Genomic DNA, 21,154 nt, shown 5'->3' with positions numbered 1-21,154 from the left:
GGAAAGTGGAACAGGGGTGGGGCACGGGAGAGGATGAGGAGATTTTGGTCAAAGGGTACATGTTTGGTCAAAGGGTACAGTAATAAGATGAATAAATTCTGGGGATCTAATGTATAGCATGTAATATAGTTAACAATATTTTTTCATATACTTGAACATTGCTAAGAGAGTAGATTTTAAATATTCTCACCACACACACACACACACAAATGGTAATTATGTGAAATGATGGATGTGTTAACTAATCCAATTGTCATAACGATTTCACAATATACGTGTATCAAATCATCATGTTATACACCTTAAACTTTCACAATGTTAAATCCCAATAAAGCTGGTGGGGAGTGGGGGAAAGAATGACCAAAAGTATAATTCACAAAATAAAATTAAAGTTTTAACAGAGTTTACTGAAAAATCGAAATCCGCATTCTATCAAGGAATCTGCATGGCACAAAAATATCCATTGGGCATATGTACATACAGATATTTAGAACTCCTGCCTCAAAAGTTCTATATCGTAAGTATCATTCAATTCTTTATTCCTTTAAAAAGTAAAACTAGAAAGTGGGTGAGAAATAGTGGTATAGAATCTTTAAAAGGAAAGTTTGACTATAGTCAATAATATTGTAATAACTACATATGGTGTCAGATGGGTACTAGATTTATTGGGGTGATCAATTCTCAAGTTATATAAATGTCTAATCACTATGTTGTACACCCGAAACTAATATAATATTGTATGTCAACTGTAATTGAAAAATAAAAAAAATTATTTTAAAAAATAAAGTTTGAAAAACACTAATTTTAGGTCCTAAAACTTTTCACAAACTAGCTTCCTTCAGCCTCAGAGTAAGAGCAATTTAAAAATTCACCGCGTCCCTAACATACTGGATAGTTTCCATAGCCAGTGGAAGCTTTTTCTTCTCCCTGCTATGTTGGTTCAATGCATCTAACTAGATTTCTGCTTTATAGTCCATACCTGGCACTTAAGATCCCTGCTGGACCAAGAGAACTATCTTCATTTCCAGCTGGGTTGAATATTGCTTAGATTCCCTACCAAGCTGTCTTATTAGTGCCTCTCTCCAGAAGCCTGGCACCTGCTTCTTAAACTTTTAGCGTCTTCTTAATGCTGACATCCACCCAATTAAAAGTATTACTAATATTGAAAATGTCTTATTGTCATATATCTCATAGAGTATGCCACCTTGGATGTCTCTGCATGCCAGAATAAAGGCACACGTTTGCCATGATTCTTTGTTGACTCTCTATTGTACAAAGATAGATAACATTCTACATCCTTACAAGTGTCTCTACCCCTTCTCTACCTAATTGCTCTTTTCTTTTCTTCCCACTGGTCAATATCAAGCTTCTAAAATATCTTGAGTTTAAGATTATTTATATATGGAATGCTCTATTAATCGTTCCTTTCCTTGATCCCATACATTCTCCAAATGCCTCCTGACCCAATTATAGTTTTGCAAGTATGACTGCAATGGGAAAAAATGTTTCCTGGCTATAAAGTAGTCATTCAGCTTTCTAGATTTAAAAAAAAAATCCATCAAAGAAAGGTCTCCTGGATAACATAATATGTTGAATAAAATAGTTCCAGAGTTTAGAAATTATAAAACCAAGTCTTACAGTTCAGAGACCCTTTGTAAACATCTAACCTATACTATGACCTTTTACATTACCACACAGTTTGGTTCATTATCCTAATCTAGAGGGAACCATTTTCCTAAACAGGGGAAAATACATTCCAGAGATAAAGACTTGTTAGTTTACTGAGCTCCTTTGATGCTCACTATAAGACACCCCAAATTACTGCCTGGAGGCAAAAGACTTCTGATAGAGCTTGAGTACAGAGACACTAGTGTTCCAAATCATCCGTTGAGTTATTCCCTCACTATATGGGTAACTTTACATAGCAACATAATTTGTTACTTGAGGTGCTAGGAATTCCATTCATCAACACAATGCTATGCATCCTGCCAAAATTGGTCACCAACAGGGAGCAAAAATATCTTTTTTAAAAAATCGATATTTTGACATTTGTGACCTTCGGTGTCCTGATAACTGATGTGACTATAAAGAAGTAGGCAAATGGATGAGAAACCCTCAAAATTGCCATAATCTCTGTCCTCCAAATGTTGCGATTCTGGTATGCAAGTGTTAACTTGGTCAGGCTGCATAGGTATTGGTCATAGACTAACCAAAAGTTTTGCTCACTACATAGATTTATTCTAAGGACAACCCAGATTCATCAATCAATACTCGATTTTTAAGGTGGACAGAGAATATAGGGGAGAACTCCAAATTCTTGAACTCATCCCAACCCATGTTAATCTCAGCTATGGTCAATCAGATGACCCCACAATTGAGTTGCAACACTAGTTTTTACTAAACCAAACATTTGAGGAGATGGGCATTCTCCCAGGGCTAACACATGTAAAGTGTTTGATCCCATGGCTAAAGCTAGCACAGCAACAGCTCACAGAACAAAAATGTCCTCTGGCATGGTATTAAGGAAAAACTACTTCCCGGCATCAGATAGTGGGTGAACTGGATTTTTTTTTAATCCTAAGAATTTTAGCTACTTAAGAAATCTCAGTGACACTGCTCACATCTAAAATGATCACAATAAAAAAAAAAAAAGAAAGAAACTGCTGTTTCACCATATTTTCTCATGCTACTTTAACATAGCGCTTTCTGGCTGAAATCAAGAATCATGTTGCAACTTGTGCTTGTTTCATCTGAAAAAAGAAAAATGGGGACGATAGCATCACCTAGGGTTGTTCTGAGTATCAAGTGAAATAAAATATACATAAATGTCCCTGCAACTGTATCTAGCATCTAATGTAAGCTCCCTTTCCTTTCAAATTAGAAGTTAGAGAGATACAGTTCATTTCAATGAATGCAGTACTTTTGCTTGATTTCACTTTCTCCTGTGCCCCAGTTTCTCACTGCTCCATGTGCTGACCTTCTACCATAAAGTTCAGTCTCTCCTTGGTTCCAGAGGATCCTCAGGTCCATTCCAGTTGATCAGTACTGCAGGCTCCAGTTTGTTTCATTAGCCTTTGGTCTTCGTCTCCATTGCAAGTCCCTATTCCAATTCTTGTCTATTCATCTCTTTCCTGTTTGAAGACCATGATCCTTTCCTGTCCCTACCAGGTTCTGCCCCATCGCCTTGTGAACTTGAGTTCATCCTCATTCTCAATGTCAACCTGGTGTCTGAGGCCTAACTATCCACGGACCTACGCCTTCTCCCTCTGTCCATTTTACATTGCTTTTATAAAAGTTAAAGAGGAGAAAAGAAACACCTTAAAGAGTTCTGATGTTTGATTCTGGTCCCAGACTAAACAAGATCACTTCTTTTCATACCCTTATTTAGCCTCATTGATCAGAGGTCCACTCTTAGTAACCAAGGCCTGAGGGCAAAAAGAAAAAAGGCTAGATTTGGGAACTGGACGGGGATAATGATAGAGGGAAATAGATGGTTTAAGATTTTCTGAAGTCCATTGAGGAAGGCAATTCCACAGATGAGAGACTTCATCTTGGAGTCTATCAACAAGGAGCAGATGAGAAGAGCTGATGAACTGGTAGAGGACCACTACCAATTCCCCATTCAAAGTGTCCTCTGTATGGATTGCCAAAGATAAATCAAGCCAGAAAAAGAATAGTTTGGGTCACCCTTCTAGATTCTAGGTAGAGATGGATTTACCTGGAAGCTGATGAAAATAAGTAGTTCCACTTGCACAGCCTTTTTCAAGCCTTGCTTTTTTCTATTCCATGCATGTGAGGAGGAAGCAGCATCCATAGTTCGGCACTAGAGGCTGCAAGGATTCACCCTCTGTGTACTAACAGTGATCCCGGCTACCAGTACCAACTCTACTTCCTCTCTGTTTATGGTGACAAACTGTCTCTGATGGACTTCAGCAAGTGACCAGACCTGCATTTTACCCATCAGAGGACTCTCTGAAGGAGTCACTGCTCTGTCCCCAGCTGGGAAGCACTAAACTACAGCTTTACACCATCTTGACTCACAGAACAGACTCAGAACAGGGAGTGGGTAGGAAAAAAGATTAGAGAGTGGGACCTGGCCGATGTGAACAAGCCTCTGTGGCAAGAATCATGCTCAGGGATGTAAAACAACTGAAGTGCGCTCAGGGTCCATCTCTGAGTAAGAAACTGTGAAGGAAGTTGTACAGGTGGCTTTGCCAATAATGAGTCATAAAGTTAAAATAAACTTCTCTAAAATACCAATTGTAAAAAATGGATTCTGATGAACCGCGCTAGAGGAAATACAAAATGATCTATCTTTCTGTAGAAAAAAATATATTACAAAACCATTTTCTAAAAGTCAATGGGGTTCACAGATGTGGCTATAGAGGCATATAGTTAAGACCAATCGTTCTGAAGAAATAATGCTACAGATCCTGTGGGAATTAACAAATTCTCAACCAATGTCATTTTAGAGTTCCTATAATCTGTTTCAAAAATTAACAAAAGAGTAAAGACACAGAAAACAGAGACAGAGACAGAGAGACAGGGAAATATGAAAATGGAAACAGAGAGACAGAAACACAAAGAGAGGAAATAATTGGAATGGATTTAAAGTTAATAACAAAAGTTCCAGTTTCCCTACAAGCTGTGTTACCTACAGTGAGTCTTCCGACTTTTTGAGCCTCAATTATAACAATTTCAAAATCGGATACAGCTTATCATGCAAATATGGCCATTATCACTCTTTGGTACAGCCCATGTGAAACATTAAATAAAACAATATTTTTCCCATTTTGCTAGCTCATGTAAACTGTATACAAGGCCATCCATGTCAAAAAAGAAGTCTTAGACATAGACTTTGAACTGGCGTGTTGTGCTGTTCCTACCCAACAAAACTCTATTAGTAAAGAGGAGGGAAAAATTGGGATTAGGTCAGGAGCTAGCAGCCTCTACCCCATCTACAAACTGAGGAAAATAAAAAGTAAACAAATCGCTTTTGTTGTTTTATTGTCTTGAAAATAAAAATATTCATGGATCTAATGCTTCCCACTCCATCAAACTGTATGCAAATAAATTTACATAAGGAAGCATGTAGGAAACATAATGTAGTAGGGAAAAAACAATCTATCCAGGAACATGGATATGTGAAATGTCTATTAATTACTGCGTGATCTTGGTCGAGTCACTGAACTTCTAATCTGTGGTTTTATCTGTAAGTGGTGAGTGGACCATTAACCATACCAATTTTACAAAGTTGTTCTTACATGAAGCCATGTAGGTGAAAGTGATTTTTACGATTAAGTTGACAGACTCATTAAAGAATGACCTGGGCATTCAGTATATAGAAAGATATTGCCCTTAGCTAGAATTACCAGGAAGAGCAGAGGGTTGTGGAGTTGAGCTTAGAAATGACTGCATTGAGGGAAGCTCTATTACACTGTGTTTAAGAGCAATTTTAAGAGTCTCTGAGACCCGAGTTTCAGTTCCAGTTTTGCCACTTATTACCCTTGTAAACTTGAGCAAGCTATTTAATCTCCCTAATTTGCCATCTCTTCATCTATAATATTATATAAAACAGAGACTATTTCATATTGTTGTTTAAATTAAGTGAAATAAGAGAGATAACTCTTGAGCACAGAAATTGAGAGTTGCTGTGATGATGATGATGATGATGATGATGATGATACAACGATGATGACAGGAGGCACATACATGTAAATTCATGCTGAAGTGAAAAGAACAACATATTTCATCCTCTTACTCTCAGAGAATAAGAGCTCTCAAGGGCAAAATATTAATATTTAGCACCATGGACAAAAGTAGATATGATTTGACTTCATTCAACCAAAAATCTTGGTAATTCCAATCTATATAAGTAATGACATATCAGGTGACTTGTTAAAATGTTTATTTGCAATTAACATCTTCATTCTTAGTTATAAAATAGCAAGTATATCTTTGCTGCTGCTCTAAGATTTCTCCCATATGTGGTACATGTGCATACATACATTTATTCCACAAATATTTTTAGAGTAACCTTCATGAACCAGGCATTGTGCTAAAGACACATGATTCAACAAAAAAGATGATCTTTCTGTTCCCATAGAGCTTGTAGTCTAACTTAAAAGATACAAAATTAAACTAATCACAAAAATATGCCATAAGCATTGGAACAGAATTTCATGGTGTGAAGGGGACGGATAGCAGGAGTTTTATTGTTTTATAGAGGGACAAAAAGCTCTCCCTAAAATAATAAAATTTACACATATTCTTGAAGTGAATCAGGTAAGAAGACAAAGGAACATTTTCCTGGTAGAGAAAATAGCACACGTAAAGGTGTCTTAAGTGAGAGAGCATGGCATGTTGGAATAAATGGAGTATGGAGAGGTAGAAAAAAGAAAGAACATGGATTTTCTCAAAAATGTTAACAAGTTTTGATTTTTTTCCTTAAAGACAATAGAAACCATTGAAGGATATTTAATAAGAATAATGACATTATCAGATCTACAATTGCGATCACTCAGGCTGCTGCCTCTTCCACTTTTTAAGTATCAAGTATTTTACCAATTACAGCTCCCAACTTGTGAATCTGTCCTAATCAAAATCCTTCAGTATCTCACCACTGTGCACTGAATAAAACCCATCTCCTTGGTTGATATTCAAGGCCTGTCACTCTCCGGCCTCAAATACCTTTCCAGGCCTGTCTCCCTCTATTCTTTTTCATACATTCTATAATCCAACCAATCATTTCAAACTTCAGCCTGGGTTTTTCTATTTTGCCTTTGATCTTATTATTCACTGAGACTAGGAGATTGATTCTTCTACTGTGATTTCACTTGCCGATATCATTCAAGGTCCTTTTCAAATGTTTTCTTTCCTCTAAAGTCTTTTTTGATTCCCCGAGGTGGTATTAATCTTTCTACAGAACTTTTTCAATACTTCTTTATTCTTTGATCTTTTCCTATTAAATACTTGAATTATTAATGTTTATGTTATAGATATTTTAATCTCAAATATAAAGTAATTGATAGCAATGGATAAACTTTATTAATTTTTATGTTTTCTGCAGTTCTAAAGTCTGTTCCTAGACAGCGATAGAAGTATAATTAATTAGTGTATGAAAGGATGAGTGATAGCTTTACCACTAGAAGATGTCTCCGTTTCGAAGCTATAAATGGCATTGTAATTTATGGTTTCACTTTCTCAGATCCTGGTAATCGAGTTTCTGAATTATGAAATGTCACAAAGTGCCTGAATTTATGTCCATTTTTAGGATATTTATGAGTTAATAAGATAATAAAAGACAAATAAGCCTCAGAGTGTCAATTACTGTGAGAAGCAGTTGAGAAATAGGAACAATTTAGAAAGTACTAAGTGCTATATAATATGAAAGTTTGGTATACATGTAAACAGTATTTTAACATCATTTCTTGCATTGAATATTAGCTACCTGGTAAGAGCACCTATAAATAGATTTATACATTAGGTCTCTTCCAGATAAACCATATGTACACCTTTATGTTGTTATTAATTGTATAACGTACAAATTGAGCTTTAGTATAATGAAAAGAACATGGAACCTTGAGTCAGTAGAACTGATTTGAACAATGAACCTATGAATTACTTCTCACTTATGTGATGTTGGGCAAGTTATTAAACTTTCTGCTTCACTTTTCTCATAATGAGAATGATAAAACCACCACCTGTAATGTAGTAAGACCTGAGTGAGATAATGACTGTAATAGTGTTTTTGCAAACAGCAGAATTCTTCGCAAATGTTAAGTTTATTGTTTCTATTGACCTATTGAAGGTCATAAGATAAATTAACTGTATTACAAATCCCATATCAAAAGTAGAAAATACCTCCCCCTGTTCTATCCATTGTGTAAAAGGTCTTCATATTCTGGCTCTGCTTATTGAAAAGCACTTCTGGAATAGTTTTTAAGGATGAGATGTACAAATCAAGAGATGTAGGCTCAAATGCTTCTTGACAAGAACAATAGAAAGTGTTGTTACACCAGGGACATCAAATAAATATCTCTCATAGTAAATCTCAGTCTAATCATAAAAGTTCCCCCAAGATTACATTTTAGTAGAAGGTTTATTACATATTCTAATGTAGGCTTAATACTCTGATGTTAGAGAGCCCAACTAATTTATTAACTTGATATATTTATTTATTCTATAGATATTTATGGAAGATCCACTTGGTCTCCTCTCAAATATGTTAGATATCTGAGAAACAATGATAGGGTATGATTCTTACTCCTAAGAATCTCTTAAATACAATTTGCCAAGTGTCAACATAAAGGTCTGCATGGAGAGTTATGACTATGAAGGAAAAGCTTCAAAATATAATAAAACATTTACTATATCTTAAAGAATAAATAGGAATTTTCTAAGCAAATGCGCAAAGCAGTAAATAAAAGGAGATTCCAGGGCAAAGAAATAGCCTATAAAATTAAATCCCTACATATTCAACATCCAAATGAACTGCATTTCAGTAATCTTGATATGTATCCTCTAAAGTTTGGGGGTGGAGGGCATTTAGCTTGACATCTGGCTTATACTCAGCACCCTCACTGAAAAAAAAAAGGAAAAAATAACTTTTAAAAGCAAGAAGCTGTTTAGAGAAGCTTGGCATGACAGAGAAAAGATGAAGTCACATTAAGAACATCTTGTACTTTAAGAATTTTTAGAAATTCAAGGACAAGAAGAGATGTAGGCACTGAAGAAAAGGGCCAGACATGTGTCAACTTGACAGAAACCCTATCCAAAAGGTAGGCTCAGAGGGATAAGGCACCTCCAAGGAAGTTGTTTGGAGCAGACAGAAATGGACTAGGGGAGCTCCTAAGCGGCGAGTCATGAAGAATAGCAGATGGGAGATGCCCAGAAACAAGATCCTGTCAGAAACACAAAAACGAGCCCAAGAGAGAAATGACCAGTATTTTCCTCTGCCACATGAGAAAGGAACCAATACCAGTAAAACCTTGCTAGCGAGATAGAACTCTTCTGTCTTTCGCTGTCTTCCCTTCCTCAGGCTCCACCCTGCAAGAGCAGAAGCAGTGTGGTGAGTGAAGGGAGGAGGGGGAGGAAAAGAGCCACGTAGGCTAATATTGAGCAAGTTCACCAGAGCCTCCTCCCGACCACGTTTTCCTAACCTGAGGCAACCCCAAGCTGGGCACGTGAAAAGGCTCAGAAGTAAATGAGAAATGAATGTTTTGAAATTAAAATGGACTGAACTTTTTAATATTTAAAAACAAGATTACATATTAACACTTAAGAATCATCAGAAAACTTGTGGCTATCTGCTTGAGATTTCATCCAGAGACAATGAAGGAGTCAACAGAACAATTTTAAAGGACAATGGAAAGAAAAAAAGAAATTAAGTACCTTCCTGCTCATGTGCTACTGAGCCCATAATGTTCAATAAATCAATTACACATAAGGTATCTCATGCAATTGTCATGAAATCCTATGAGTTATGCATTACCATTCTGATTTTATAGATGATGAAACTAAGTCTTGCATAGATACGGTAAATTATTGAGAATTGTCACCCATAAGAGTGAATTTAAACACAGAATTGCTTAACTCTAAATTTGGCACTTAACATCTAAGCTCTTTTGACTTCATTATACACATTATAAACTTAAGTTTCCAGTATCATTTAACTGACCTCTCTGTGAAGGTCCTTAATATTTTACTTAAAGCCACATTCCAGGAGGGAAAAGTGATAGAGATGTGGGAAGAAAAGACTAGGAATAGCTAAGGGCAAATAAAATCTGAGTTATAATTGGGCCAGTAGTGCCTTCACGAACTCCTCCTGTTTATTCTTTAAGATATGGATCAAGTGTACTGACTTAACAAATATCTATTGAGTTTCTCCTATGCTCCAGACAGTATGTTTGGCCATAAAAACACAAAAATGAACATGGTTTCCACTCAGATTACAAAAACAGGTAACATTATAGTCAAATTGCCAATAGTAGCCCCAATCTGTTATGCTTTATAATATAAATGTGCGCGCACAAAGAAGGGGACCTGACCTTGAGATGGTAGTCAGAGAAAGCTTCCTGGAGAAAGTGGCTTGTAAACCGAGACCTGAAGGATGAGCGGGCAAAGCAAAACAAAGAGAATGTATAAGTGTTTTCCCAGGAGAGCACATGTGAAGGTCTGGATGTAGGAAAGGGTGTGACAGGTTCAAGGAACTAAATGAAGGTGAGAAGTGCCAAGTCACAGAGTGTGAGGGGAAGATGGTGAGAGATGCGCTGGCAAGCGGGGAGGGACCTTATGGGCCACACTGAATAGATTTGGACTTTATCTTAAAAGAAGTGTGAAGAAAAGGAGGCTGCAGCAAAAAACTTATGAGTTTATACAAATTCCTAAAGTCATATAAACAATTCAACTTCTGAAAAACCTCTCCCTCTGAACTTAATCCAAACCACAGCTCTGATCCAAAAATGGGGAAAATGAGAGGAATGAAATGAAGCAAATTTAATTACCAGTTTCATAAAAGCTGTTCTCTCTCACTAGGCTGCACCTTCAGCTGGCACGTGCTCAAAAAAAGGTTCAGTTCCATTGAAGGAGCCATACAGATCCACATCACACACACGCACGCATGCACACACACACACGCACACACACACACACACAAAATCTGGTCACTGAAATGTCTAAAATCATTAGAATTAAATTTGAGATATTTCCATTTTAAATCATAGAAATAACTTATTGCATTGACTATAATGCAAACTTACTGGTTATTATTGACTATTCTGCTATGCTACAAAGCTCTGTGTGTGTGTGTGTGTGTGTGTGTGCGCGCGCGCGCACGCATGCGTTTTGTGTAGAAACAAAAAATCACCGAACAGAGACACAAGTCCAGGATTCTCTGCCTTATCATCAGTCTAAAGCAAAACCAGCTAATTCCTTAATAATCCTAGACTTCTTCCTTTCACTTCTTTCTTTTTGGGACACTAAAGGAAAAGAAATAGACTAAAGGAACTTGCATTTATTAATAAATAATGTTAAAAACAAGGAAAACTGTCATTTACTGACCTACTGCTCAGTTAGAGGCACATACTGGGTGTTTGCATACATGATCTCATTTAATCCTCTGAAAACTCCTATGATATAGGTCATAGCATCTTCTTTTTACAGATGAAGAACTCGGGCTCAGAAAGATTTGCCCAGAGGTCTTCCTGCCTCTACAGAAATTATATATTCTTAGTTACTATAGTGTAGTTGAAAATAATCTTCAGCTCCTTCACAGTTTTATTAGGGATCAGTCTTGGATAGGCTGGACAGAAATAAAATAAGGGTGCTCTTCTTCAAGACATGCAATGTGTTAACTTCAGAGAAGATCTATAAAAATTCAAGCAAAATATGCAAAACTACAGCCTTATTCTTTATCCATATCCTTAATTTTGATAAAGGAGAACATAAAAATTTTCTTCCACTCCACAAATCTATTTTTCATTAAAAACAGATATTCCCCCAAGTAATATTAAACATTGGGCAGGCAACCAAAATATATTGCCAAATTCCTTTCTTAATTTGGTTGTGTGAAGCTATTTCTAATTTTCTCTGACAGCAAGTTTTCCAGGCTGAGAATTGCTCAGCAAAATTGCATTATAATACATCCTCCAACCTCAAGGGCTTTTGCAATAGTTAATTTTGAAGTTTCAGAGCTACATCTCATGAAAGATTTCATTTCAAGGTGAGATGCACACAAAAAACTTAAAACATCTAACACATAGTGAACCCTCATAACATTTGCATTTCTAGTGATAATTATTAAATATTTATGTTTTGCTTAGACACTGTCTCAATGTATATAATGGTCTCAGAACTGATAACTTTTTGCAAGATACATGTCAATTTGCACATAAGAAGGCAAGTAGATAAAATTGATTGCTTTCTGGATTATAATCTCTAACATTGATGGTGCTACTTTATTAATCTCTCAAATTTTTAAATAAATTGAAAACAAAATATTTATCCAGTAACCTGAAAATCCTCACAACTGGATTTGGACTAGAGACTGGGTAATAAAGAGAGATTTAAGGATCAAGATGGAAATCTAAGCACACAGGATTAAATTAAACATTATCCTTCGTTCTATCCACTTTCAAATTTTTCTTGACTACATAAATGGAAATAAAGGGAAATCTATATTATTACAGAAAATGAGGAGACTATTGGTCAAGTAAAAGCAGAGAGATGGAGAGTTGAACAATCTCAAATTAATCAGAAATGAGGGTAAAACATCTAGTGGGGAAATAAATGGAATAAATCATTAGCATAACACATTTTCTTCCTAAATTTAGAGTGATAAATTTATGGGATAGCTGTTTTGAAGAAAATATTGCTATTTCGTAGACTTAAAGAAGTATCAGAGAAACTAGAGTTTTAAAAAAGCAAAATTTCTATTCCTGGGATTACTTCTAGTTTACCCTAGGCATGGATGGGCTGCTTGCTAAATGTGATGAAGGATTGGCATGGCTATCTCATAGCAGGAGCAGTCCTGGCACTTTAAGAAGGTTGCCATCACAAACACTTTAAAGAAATACTTTGTACTAAAGACAAAGATTTCTACTTAGATATTGCTAATTATAGCTCCCTCTTTACTCTACAACCATAGCTAAAGCTATCTTCCAGCCAAGACAAACTTAGCTGACAAATTCAATAATGAATCACATAATCTGATAGAACTCTCTCAATAAGTAATTAGACCAACTTAGACCCCCCCCCTCCGTCAGGATGAGCCAAGTATAAGAAAAAATATTCCATTTTCAAGCAAAGGACCACTGTAAAATATTATAACTGGTATTTCTGTAATTAAATAGTTGCTTTAAAAAAAGGGAACACATAGAACATTATTAATATTATTTTAATGAAATTTAAGAAAATATTACCATTCTAAGTAGATGGAGACAATAATGTAAATGAAAAAGTATGAAATCAAGAAATAGAATCTTTGGAAATTTAACAAAAATTAAGAACACTTAATTCTGAAAGTACAGTTTGGACAATTAAATGCTAATTAATTATTATGGAAATTGTATTTATAAATTGAAGAAAAACTTGAGAAAGTCTCTTAGAAATAATAATAGAAAAAGGATAAAGATAAAAATTGTGAGCCACCCATGAAAGAGGTGCTCCTAACCCCCCATCTCAGCTTGTGCTAAGTAACAGAAGCATCAGCTCACAATAAGTGTCAGTGATTCAACTTTGGTAAGTAGAGACCTTAGAAGTCATGACTTCCATTTTTACAGTACGAACATGTGCAACAAAATAAAAAACAGTGACTTTTCTTAAACCCGTCAGAGAACCTTTGAAGTTACAAGGTAAAACACCACCTCAAAATCTTCAAAGAGAAGTACATCCAGAAAACCACATCTTAGATCCACCAATCTGAAGCAGAAGATACTGGAGCTATAAACTGGTAGGAACCCTTAATGATAACTTTGATGAATTGCTGGAGTCTGAATGTGGGCTAGTGGGAGAGTGAAAAAATTACTTGGGAATGCATTATTAGGGGACCCCCACAGTTTCATGAGCTTTACTCCTAGCAAAACCACCAGAAAGATCTTCTTATGGTTTTAACAGGGGGAACAAGAGTAATTGCTGTAAAATACGCCTACTCTTCTTCATAACTCAGTCCTACTCTCCAGGAAAAAAAGACTTTTCCAGAGACTTAACCCAAATACAGGATTGAAAGGCATTCCTCCTGTTCCAGCCCCCTCTGGCCTTCCTGCCTCACAAAACAGGAAAATCTATTGTTAACATACATCAGGGCTTTAAATAAATAGATGGGGACTGCCGCATACAGGGAAGGAAAGTATAACAGCTGAGAATTTTTAAAAGTTAATGATATACATCAAACCATGGATCCAGAAAGCTCGGAGAACATCAAGCAGGATAAACACCAAAAATATCTATGCTTAGGCATATCCAAACTACAGAAAACCAAAGACAAAGACAAAATTGTTAAAGAAGCCAGAGGTGTATGGGAGAGGGAACAGCTTAGCTATAGCAGCACGTGGGAAAGAACTGCACTGGGTTTTCATTAGAAATCATGCAAGCAAGAAGAAAATGAAATATTTTAAAATATACAAACCTAAATTTGTATTTTTTAGTGAAATTACCCATTCAAAAGTGAAGAAAAAATAAAGTATATTTTAGGAAAACAAAATCGGAGGTAATTCGTTGCTGGCACATCTGCCCTAAAGAAATGTTAAAACAAGTTTTGGGGGCAGAAGAAAAATGATATAGGTAAGATACTGGGTCCAAATAAAGAAAGAAAGAGCATTGGAGAAAGAATTAATGGGAGTAACATAACAATTTTTATTTTCTTCTTTTTTAACTGATCTAAAAGATAACTTGTACAATAAGTAGGTTCTCAGTGGCATCAGTATCACGGTGGCATACGATGTCCCTGCCTTTGGGGCTCCATTTTAACAACTAATTAGGCACCAACCCATGAACAAAAGTGCCTCCATGAGAGTTGTAAGATCTTGCACCATACACCAAGAGATCTAGAAGGAGTCTCACCCACCTGCAATCTGGTAATGGGAAGACAGATCTCAGTATAAGATGAAGAACAAGCAGGAGCCAAAGAACCTGCCACAACCTTTCTAGTTCATGGTCAGGGAAAACCTGGAAAGAAAGTGCCATATTGGGCAGACACCTATGAACAAGAGAGACTTTGTAGAAATATGGACTTTCCAAGGGGAGAGTCCAGTATGTCACTGGAATGACCACCAAAACAAAAATTATGAGTTTGAATGCATTAGAGAGGATAAGAGGATTTTTGCTAACATGACTCCTCCACCAAGGGTACAAAGTGTGAGGCTAAACTAGCAGCGGGGGAGGGCGGGGGGGCCGGGGCGCGAGGGGGTGGGCATCTCTTCCACAGTAGAAAAGGGGAGTGGTAAGTGAGTGCCCAGCTACTCCAGCTATGTGGGATGCTACTGATGAAACCTGTTTCTCTCAAAGCAACACTCAGAAGATCAAAGAGAATTAAAAGGATGTGGTTTCTGCTGACCATATTCAAGACTCTATAGGAAGCCCACCCATGAATCCTCTGGTAGAATCTCACCCAAGGATCCCCCATCGAAACTAAAAGCACTCCCAACACCCCTAGTGATAAACCCACACCAACCCCCACTACAGCCAACTCTTTTTGCATACTTCCAGTGCAACAGTAAAAGCAAGCACCAATAAACAAGATACTCTCTGAAGAACAGACTAGGATCTGTGGGCAAGGAAGAAACCACAAACTCTAGCTTTCACCCACTTTCTGGAAAACAAAAGAGATTTTTAGTAGCCAGCCTGATTAGTTGTTAAACCAGAGAAGACATAAAAGGTTAAGAATTTTGCCACAAGAGGGAGCAAGAAGTGTAGAGCAGGTGTGTCAGCACAAGGTCGATAAAAATATCAGGTATAACAAGACCAGTATATCCCACTTAAAGGCAACTAGTAAAGATTTGAGGAGGTGTCTGCTACTTCAAATGCAAAAGCAGCAATGAAAATCTGCAAAGGACATGAAGAATCAAGGAAACATGTCATAACCAAAAGATAATAATTCAAAGACACAAATTTTTGATAAACAATTCGAAATAGCTATTTTGACAAAATTCAATGAGCTACTAGAAAACACAGAAAGACAATTCAACAGAATTAAGAAAACAATATATAAACAAAAAGAGAAATCTATCAAAGATAGAAAGCATAACATAGAACCAAACAGAAATTCTGGAGTTGAAGAATTCAATAAATGAAATGAAAAATGTAATAGAGAGCATCTATAGCAGAATATAACAAATGGAAGATGAAATCAGTGATCTAGAGCAGGAGTCCCCAATCCCTGGGCTGAGACTGGTACCAGTCCATGGCCTGTTAGGAACTGGGCTACACAGCAGGAGGTGAGTGGTGGGAGAGCAAGTGAAACTTCATCTATATTTGCAGCTGCTCCCCAGCACTAGTATCACCATTTCATTTCAACCTCAGATCATCAGGCATTAGATTCTCATAGGAGCATCAGTTTCTGATGCCAAAATGGTTGAAGACTGCTGATCTAGAGGATAGGAACTTTGATATGCGCTAATCAGAGAACAATAAGAGCAATAACAAAGAATGAAAAAAGAACAAAAAAAGCCTACGTGATCTATGGGACTACATCAAACAAACAAATATTAGAATAATTGGGGTTCCGGAAGAGATAAGAGAAAGAAGAAAACCAAAAGTTTATTTAAAGAACAGAATTCCCAAACCTGGAAAGAGACTTGGATATCCAAGATCACAAAGCTAATAGGCACCTTATAACCTTAATGAAAAAAAGGGCATTTTCCAAGACACATTATTATGAAACTGTATAAATCAAAGACAAAGAGAGAATCTTCAAAATAGCCAAGGGGGTAAAAAAAGATCATAAGCTATAAATAAACCCCCATTAGATTATAAGGATATTTTTCAGCATAAACTCTACAGGCTAAGAGAGCATGGAATGACATAGAAAGGGTGTTGTTGAAAGAGAAAAAGTTGCCAGCCAAGGATTATACACCATGACCAAGTGGGACTTACCCCTGTGATGCAAGGATGTTTTAAAATACACAAATCAATAAGTGTGATACACCACACATTAATAGAATTAAAGATAAAAATTATAATGATCATCTCAATAAATGTAGAAAAAGCATTTGACAAAATACAACATTCTTTCATGATAAAACCCTCAACAAACTGAGTATAGAAGGAATGTACATCAAAATAATAAAGGCAATATACAGCAAACACATAACTAATATATTCAATGGTGAAAGATTGAAGAAAGCTTTTTCTCTAAGATCAGAAACAAGACAAGAGTGCCTACTCTCACTACTCTTATTCAACATAGTACTGGAAGTCCTACCCAGAGCAATTAGGCAAGAAAAAGAAATAAATGACACTCAAATTGGAAAGGGAGAAGTAAAATTGTCATTATTTGCAGATGACATTTTATATAGAGAAAATCCTGAAGATCCAGCAAAAAGAAAAAAAAATGAAAATGAAAATACGATTAATTCCATAAAGTTGCAGGATATAAAATCGGTATATGGAAATAAGTTGCATTTCTACATACAATGAAATATCTAAAAAATAAGAAAAAAAAACTATTTCATAATATCAAAAACAATAAAATAACTAGAAATAAATTCGATCAAAGAAGTGAAATATCTGTATAATAAAAAATGTAAAACTTACAGAGAGACAGTCAAATAAGAAAACAAAGAAACATGTACCAAAATACGAAATGAAAGAACAGTAGAAAATTCCAGAAAAAGAACTAAATAAAATGGAGGCAAGCAATGTGCCAGATACAGAATTCAAAACACTGGTTATAAGGATGCTCAATGAACTTAGAAGAAGCATTGATGATCTCAGTGAGAACTTCAGCAAAGAGCTAGTAAGCATAAAAAAGGACACGGAAACTATAAAAAAAAAAACTAGTCAGGATGAAAAATATAATAAATAAAATAGAGAATACACTAGAAGGAATCAACAGTAGATTAGATGAAGCAGAGGATCAGATCAGCAATTTTGAAGACAAGGTAGCAGAAAACACGCAATTGGAATAGCAACAAGAAAAAAGAATCAAAAAAAAAAGTTTAAGGGACCTCTGAGCAACATCAACCATAACAACATTCATATTATAGGGGTAGCAGAAGTAGAAGAGAGAGAGCAAGAAATTGAGAACGTAGTTGAAGATAATGGTGGAAAACTTCCCTAACCTTGTAAAGTCCAAGAAGCAGAGTCCCAAACAAGAGGAACCAAGATACATCATAATTAAAATGCCAAAGAGAAGACAAAGAGAAAACCCTAAAGGCAGCAAGAAAAAGGGATAACAGACATTCTTTTCAAGTGCACATGGAACATTTTCCAAGATAGACCACATGTTAGGCTATGAAACAAGCCTCAATATATTTGAGAAGACTGAAATCACATCAAGCATCTTCTTCAACCCCAATCATATGAAGCTAGAAATCAATTACAAGAAAGAAAAAAAAGCACACATTCACACAAAAAAAAGCACAGAAACATGGAGGCTAAACAATAAAACATGCTACTAAATAATAAATAGGCTAACAATGAGAACAAGGAAGAAATTGAAAAATGCCTTGAGACAAATGAAAATGAAAACACAACTACCCAAAATCTATAGAACACAGTGAAAGCAGCCCTAAGAGGAAATTTATAGTAATACAGGCCTACGTGAATAAAAAAGGAAAGAAAGAAAAATCTCAATCTAACCTTACACCTAAAGGAACTAGAAAAAGAACAAAAAACAAAGCCCAAAGTTAGTAGAAAAAAAAGAAATAATAAAGATCAGGGCATAAATAAACAAAATAGAGTCAAAAAAAATAAAAAAGATCAATGAAACCATGATCTGGTTCTTTGAAAAGATAAACAAAATTGATAAACCTTTAACCAGGCTCATCAAGAAAAAAAAGAGGACCCAAATAAATAAAATCAGACATGAAAGAGAAGTGACAACTGACACCACAGAAATGCAAAGGATTATAAGAAAATACCACAAACAATTATATGCCAACAAATAGGACAACCTAGAAGAAATAGATAAATTCCTAGAGACATACAATCTTCCAAGACTGAATCAAGAAGAAACGAAAAATCTGAACAGCTAACAAAATGAAACCAGTAAACTTGAATCAAAAACTTCCCAGAAACAAAATCCTGGACCAGATAGCTTTACAGGTGAATTTCACCACACGTTCAAAAAAGAATTAACACCTATCCTTCTCAAACTATTCCAAAAAATTTAAGAGGAGAGAAGGCTCCTAACTTCATTTTATGAGGCCAGCATTACCTTCATTTCAAAGCCAAAGATATTACACAAAAGAAAATTAGAGGCCAATATCTCAGATGAACATAGGTGTAAAAATTCTCAACGAAATATTAGCAAACCGACTTCAGTAAATCATAAAAAAGATCATATATCATGGTCCAATGGGATTTAATTCTGGGATGCAAGGTTGGTTCGATATCTGCAAATAAATTCAAGTGATATACTTCGTATACAAAATGAAAGATAAAAATCACATGATCATATCAATAGATGTAAAAAAAAGCATCTGACAAAATTCAGCATCCATTTATGATAAAAACTCTCAGCAAAGTGGGAACAGAAGAAACATATTTCAACATAATAAGGGTCATATACGACAAACCCACAGCTAACATCATACTCAATGGGGAAAAGCTAAAAGTGTTTCTTGACGATCAGGAATAAGACAAGAATGTCCACTTTCACCACCTCTATTCAACTTGATTTTGGAAGTACTAACCATAGCAATTATACCAAAAAAAAAGAGAAGAAAGAAAGAGAAAGCATCCAAGTTGGAAAGAAACAAGTAAAACTGTCACTATTCACAGATGACATACTATATATAAAGAACCATAAAGCACCAAAAAAATTATTAGAATTGATAAAGTAATTCAGTAAAGTAGCAGGATACAAACTTAATATTCAGAAATAGGTTGCATTTCTATACATCAATAATGAATTACCAGAACAAGAAATTAAGAAAACAATCCATTTACAATTGCATCAAAAATGAAATAAGATAAAATAAAATCTGTTGGAATAAATTTAACCAAAGAGTTAAAAGGCTTATACTTGGAAAATTATAAGACACTGAAGAAAGAAAATGAAGATGTGAATAAATGGAAGCAAATACATGTTCATGTTCAGGAAGAATTAACATCATTAAAATGTCCATACTACCCAAAGCAATCTATAGATTCAATGCAATCCCTATCCAAATACCAATGGTATTTTTCACAGAACTAAAAAAAAGAAAAGAATTCTAAAATTTATATGGAGTCACAGAAGACCCAAATAGCCACAACAATCTTGGGAAAGAAGAACAAGTTGGAGGTATCACAATACCTGATATCCAGCTATCACTACAAGACTACAGTAATCAAAGCAGCATGGTACTGGCTTAAAAAAAGACACATAGATCAATGGAACAGAACAGAGAGCTCAGAAATAAACCTAGGCCTATATGGTCATTTAATCTATGACAAAGGAGACAAGAATATACAATGGGGTAGAGACAGTTTATGCAATAAATGTTGTTGGGAAAACTGGACAGATACATGCAAAAAAAAATGAAACCAGACCACCTTCTTACAGCATATACAATAATAAACTCAAAATGGATTAAAGACTTAAATGTAAAACTCAAAACCAGAAAAGTCTTAGAAGAAAACATAGGCAGTGAACTCTCTGACACTGCTCTTAGTAATATTTTTTAGATATGTAGCCTTAGGCAAGGGATACAAAAGAAAACAAAGTAATAGACTAAAAAAGTTTTGCGCAGTAGAAGAAACTATCAACAAAACAGAAAGATAACTCACTCAATGGGAGAAGATATTGCCAATGATACATGTGGTAAGCGGTTAATATCCAAAATTTATAAAGAACTCATGCAACTTAACACTAAAAAGCCTAATGGTCTAATTAAAACATAGGCAGAGAACCTGAATAGACAATACTCCAAAGAGTATGTGGCCAATAGACATAAGTAAAGATGCTCGACATCACTAATCATCAGAGAAATGCAAATTAAAAAACACAAGGGGATATCACCTCATATCTGTCAGAATGGCTATCATCAATAAATCAATAAACAGCATGTGTTGGTAAGGATGTGGAGAAAAGGGAACCCTTGTGCACTGTTTATGGGGTTGCAAATTGGTACAGCCACTATGGAACACGGTATGGAGGTTGCTCAAAACATTAAAAATAGAAATACTATATGGCTCAGCAATTTCACTTCTGGGTACTAATCTGAAGAAATCCAAAACACTAATTCACAAAGATATATGCAACTTTATGTTCATTGAAGCATTATTTCCAATAGCCAAGATATGGAAGCAACCTAAGTGCCTATCAATAGATGATTAGATAAAGAAGAAGTGGTACATATATACAATGAAATACTACTTGGCCATAAAAAAGAATGAAATCTTACCTTTTGCAACGAGATGAATGGACCTGGAAGGTATTATGTTAAATGAAATAAGTTAGATAGAGAAAGACAAATATCATATGATCTCACTTATATGTAGATTCTAAAGA

This window comes from Pteropus medius, unplaced genomic scaffold (genome assembly GCF_902729225.1).
Source record: "Pteropus medius unplaced genomic scaffold, Ma_sr-lr_union100, whole genome shotgun sequence".
Lineage (NCBI taxonomy): Eukaryota > Metazoa > Chordata > Mammalia > Chiroptera > Pteropodidae > Pteropus > Pteropus medius.
This window is presented reverse-complemented; position numbering follows the sequence as displayed.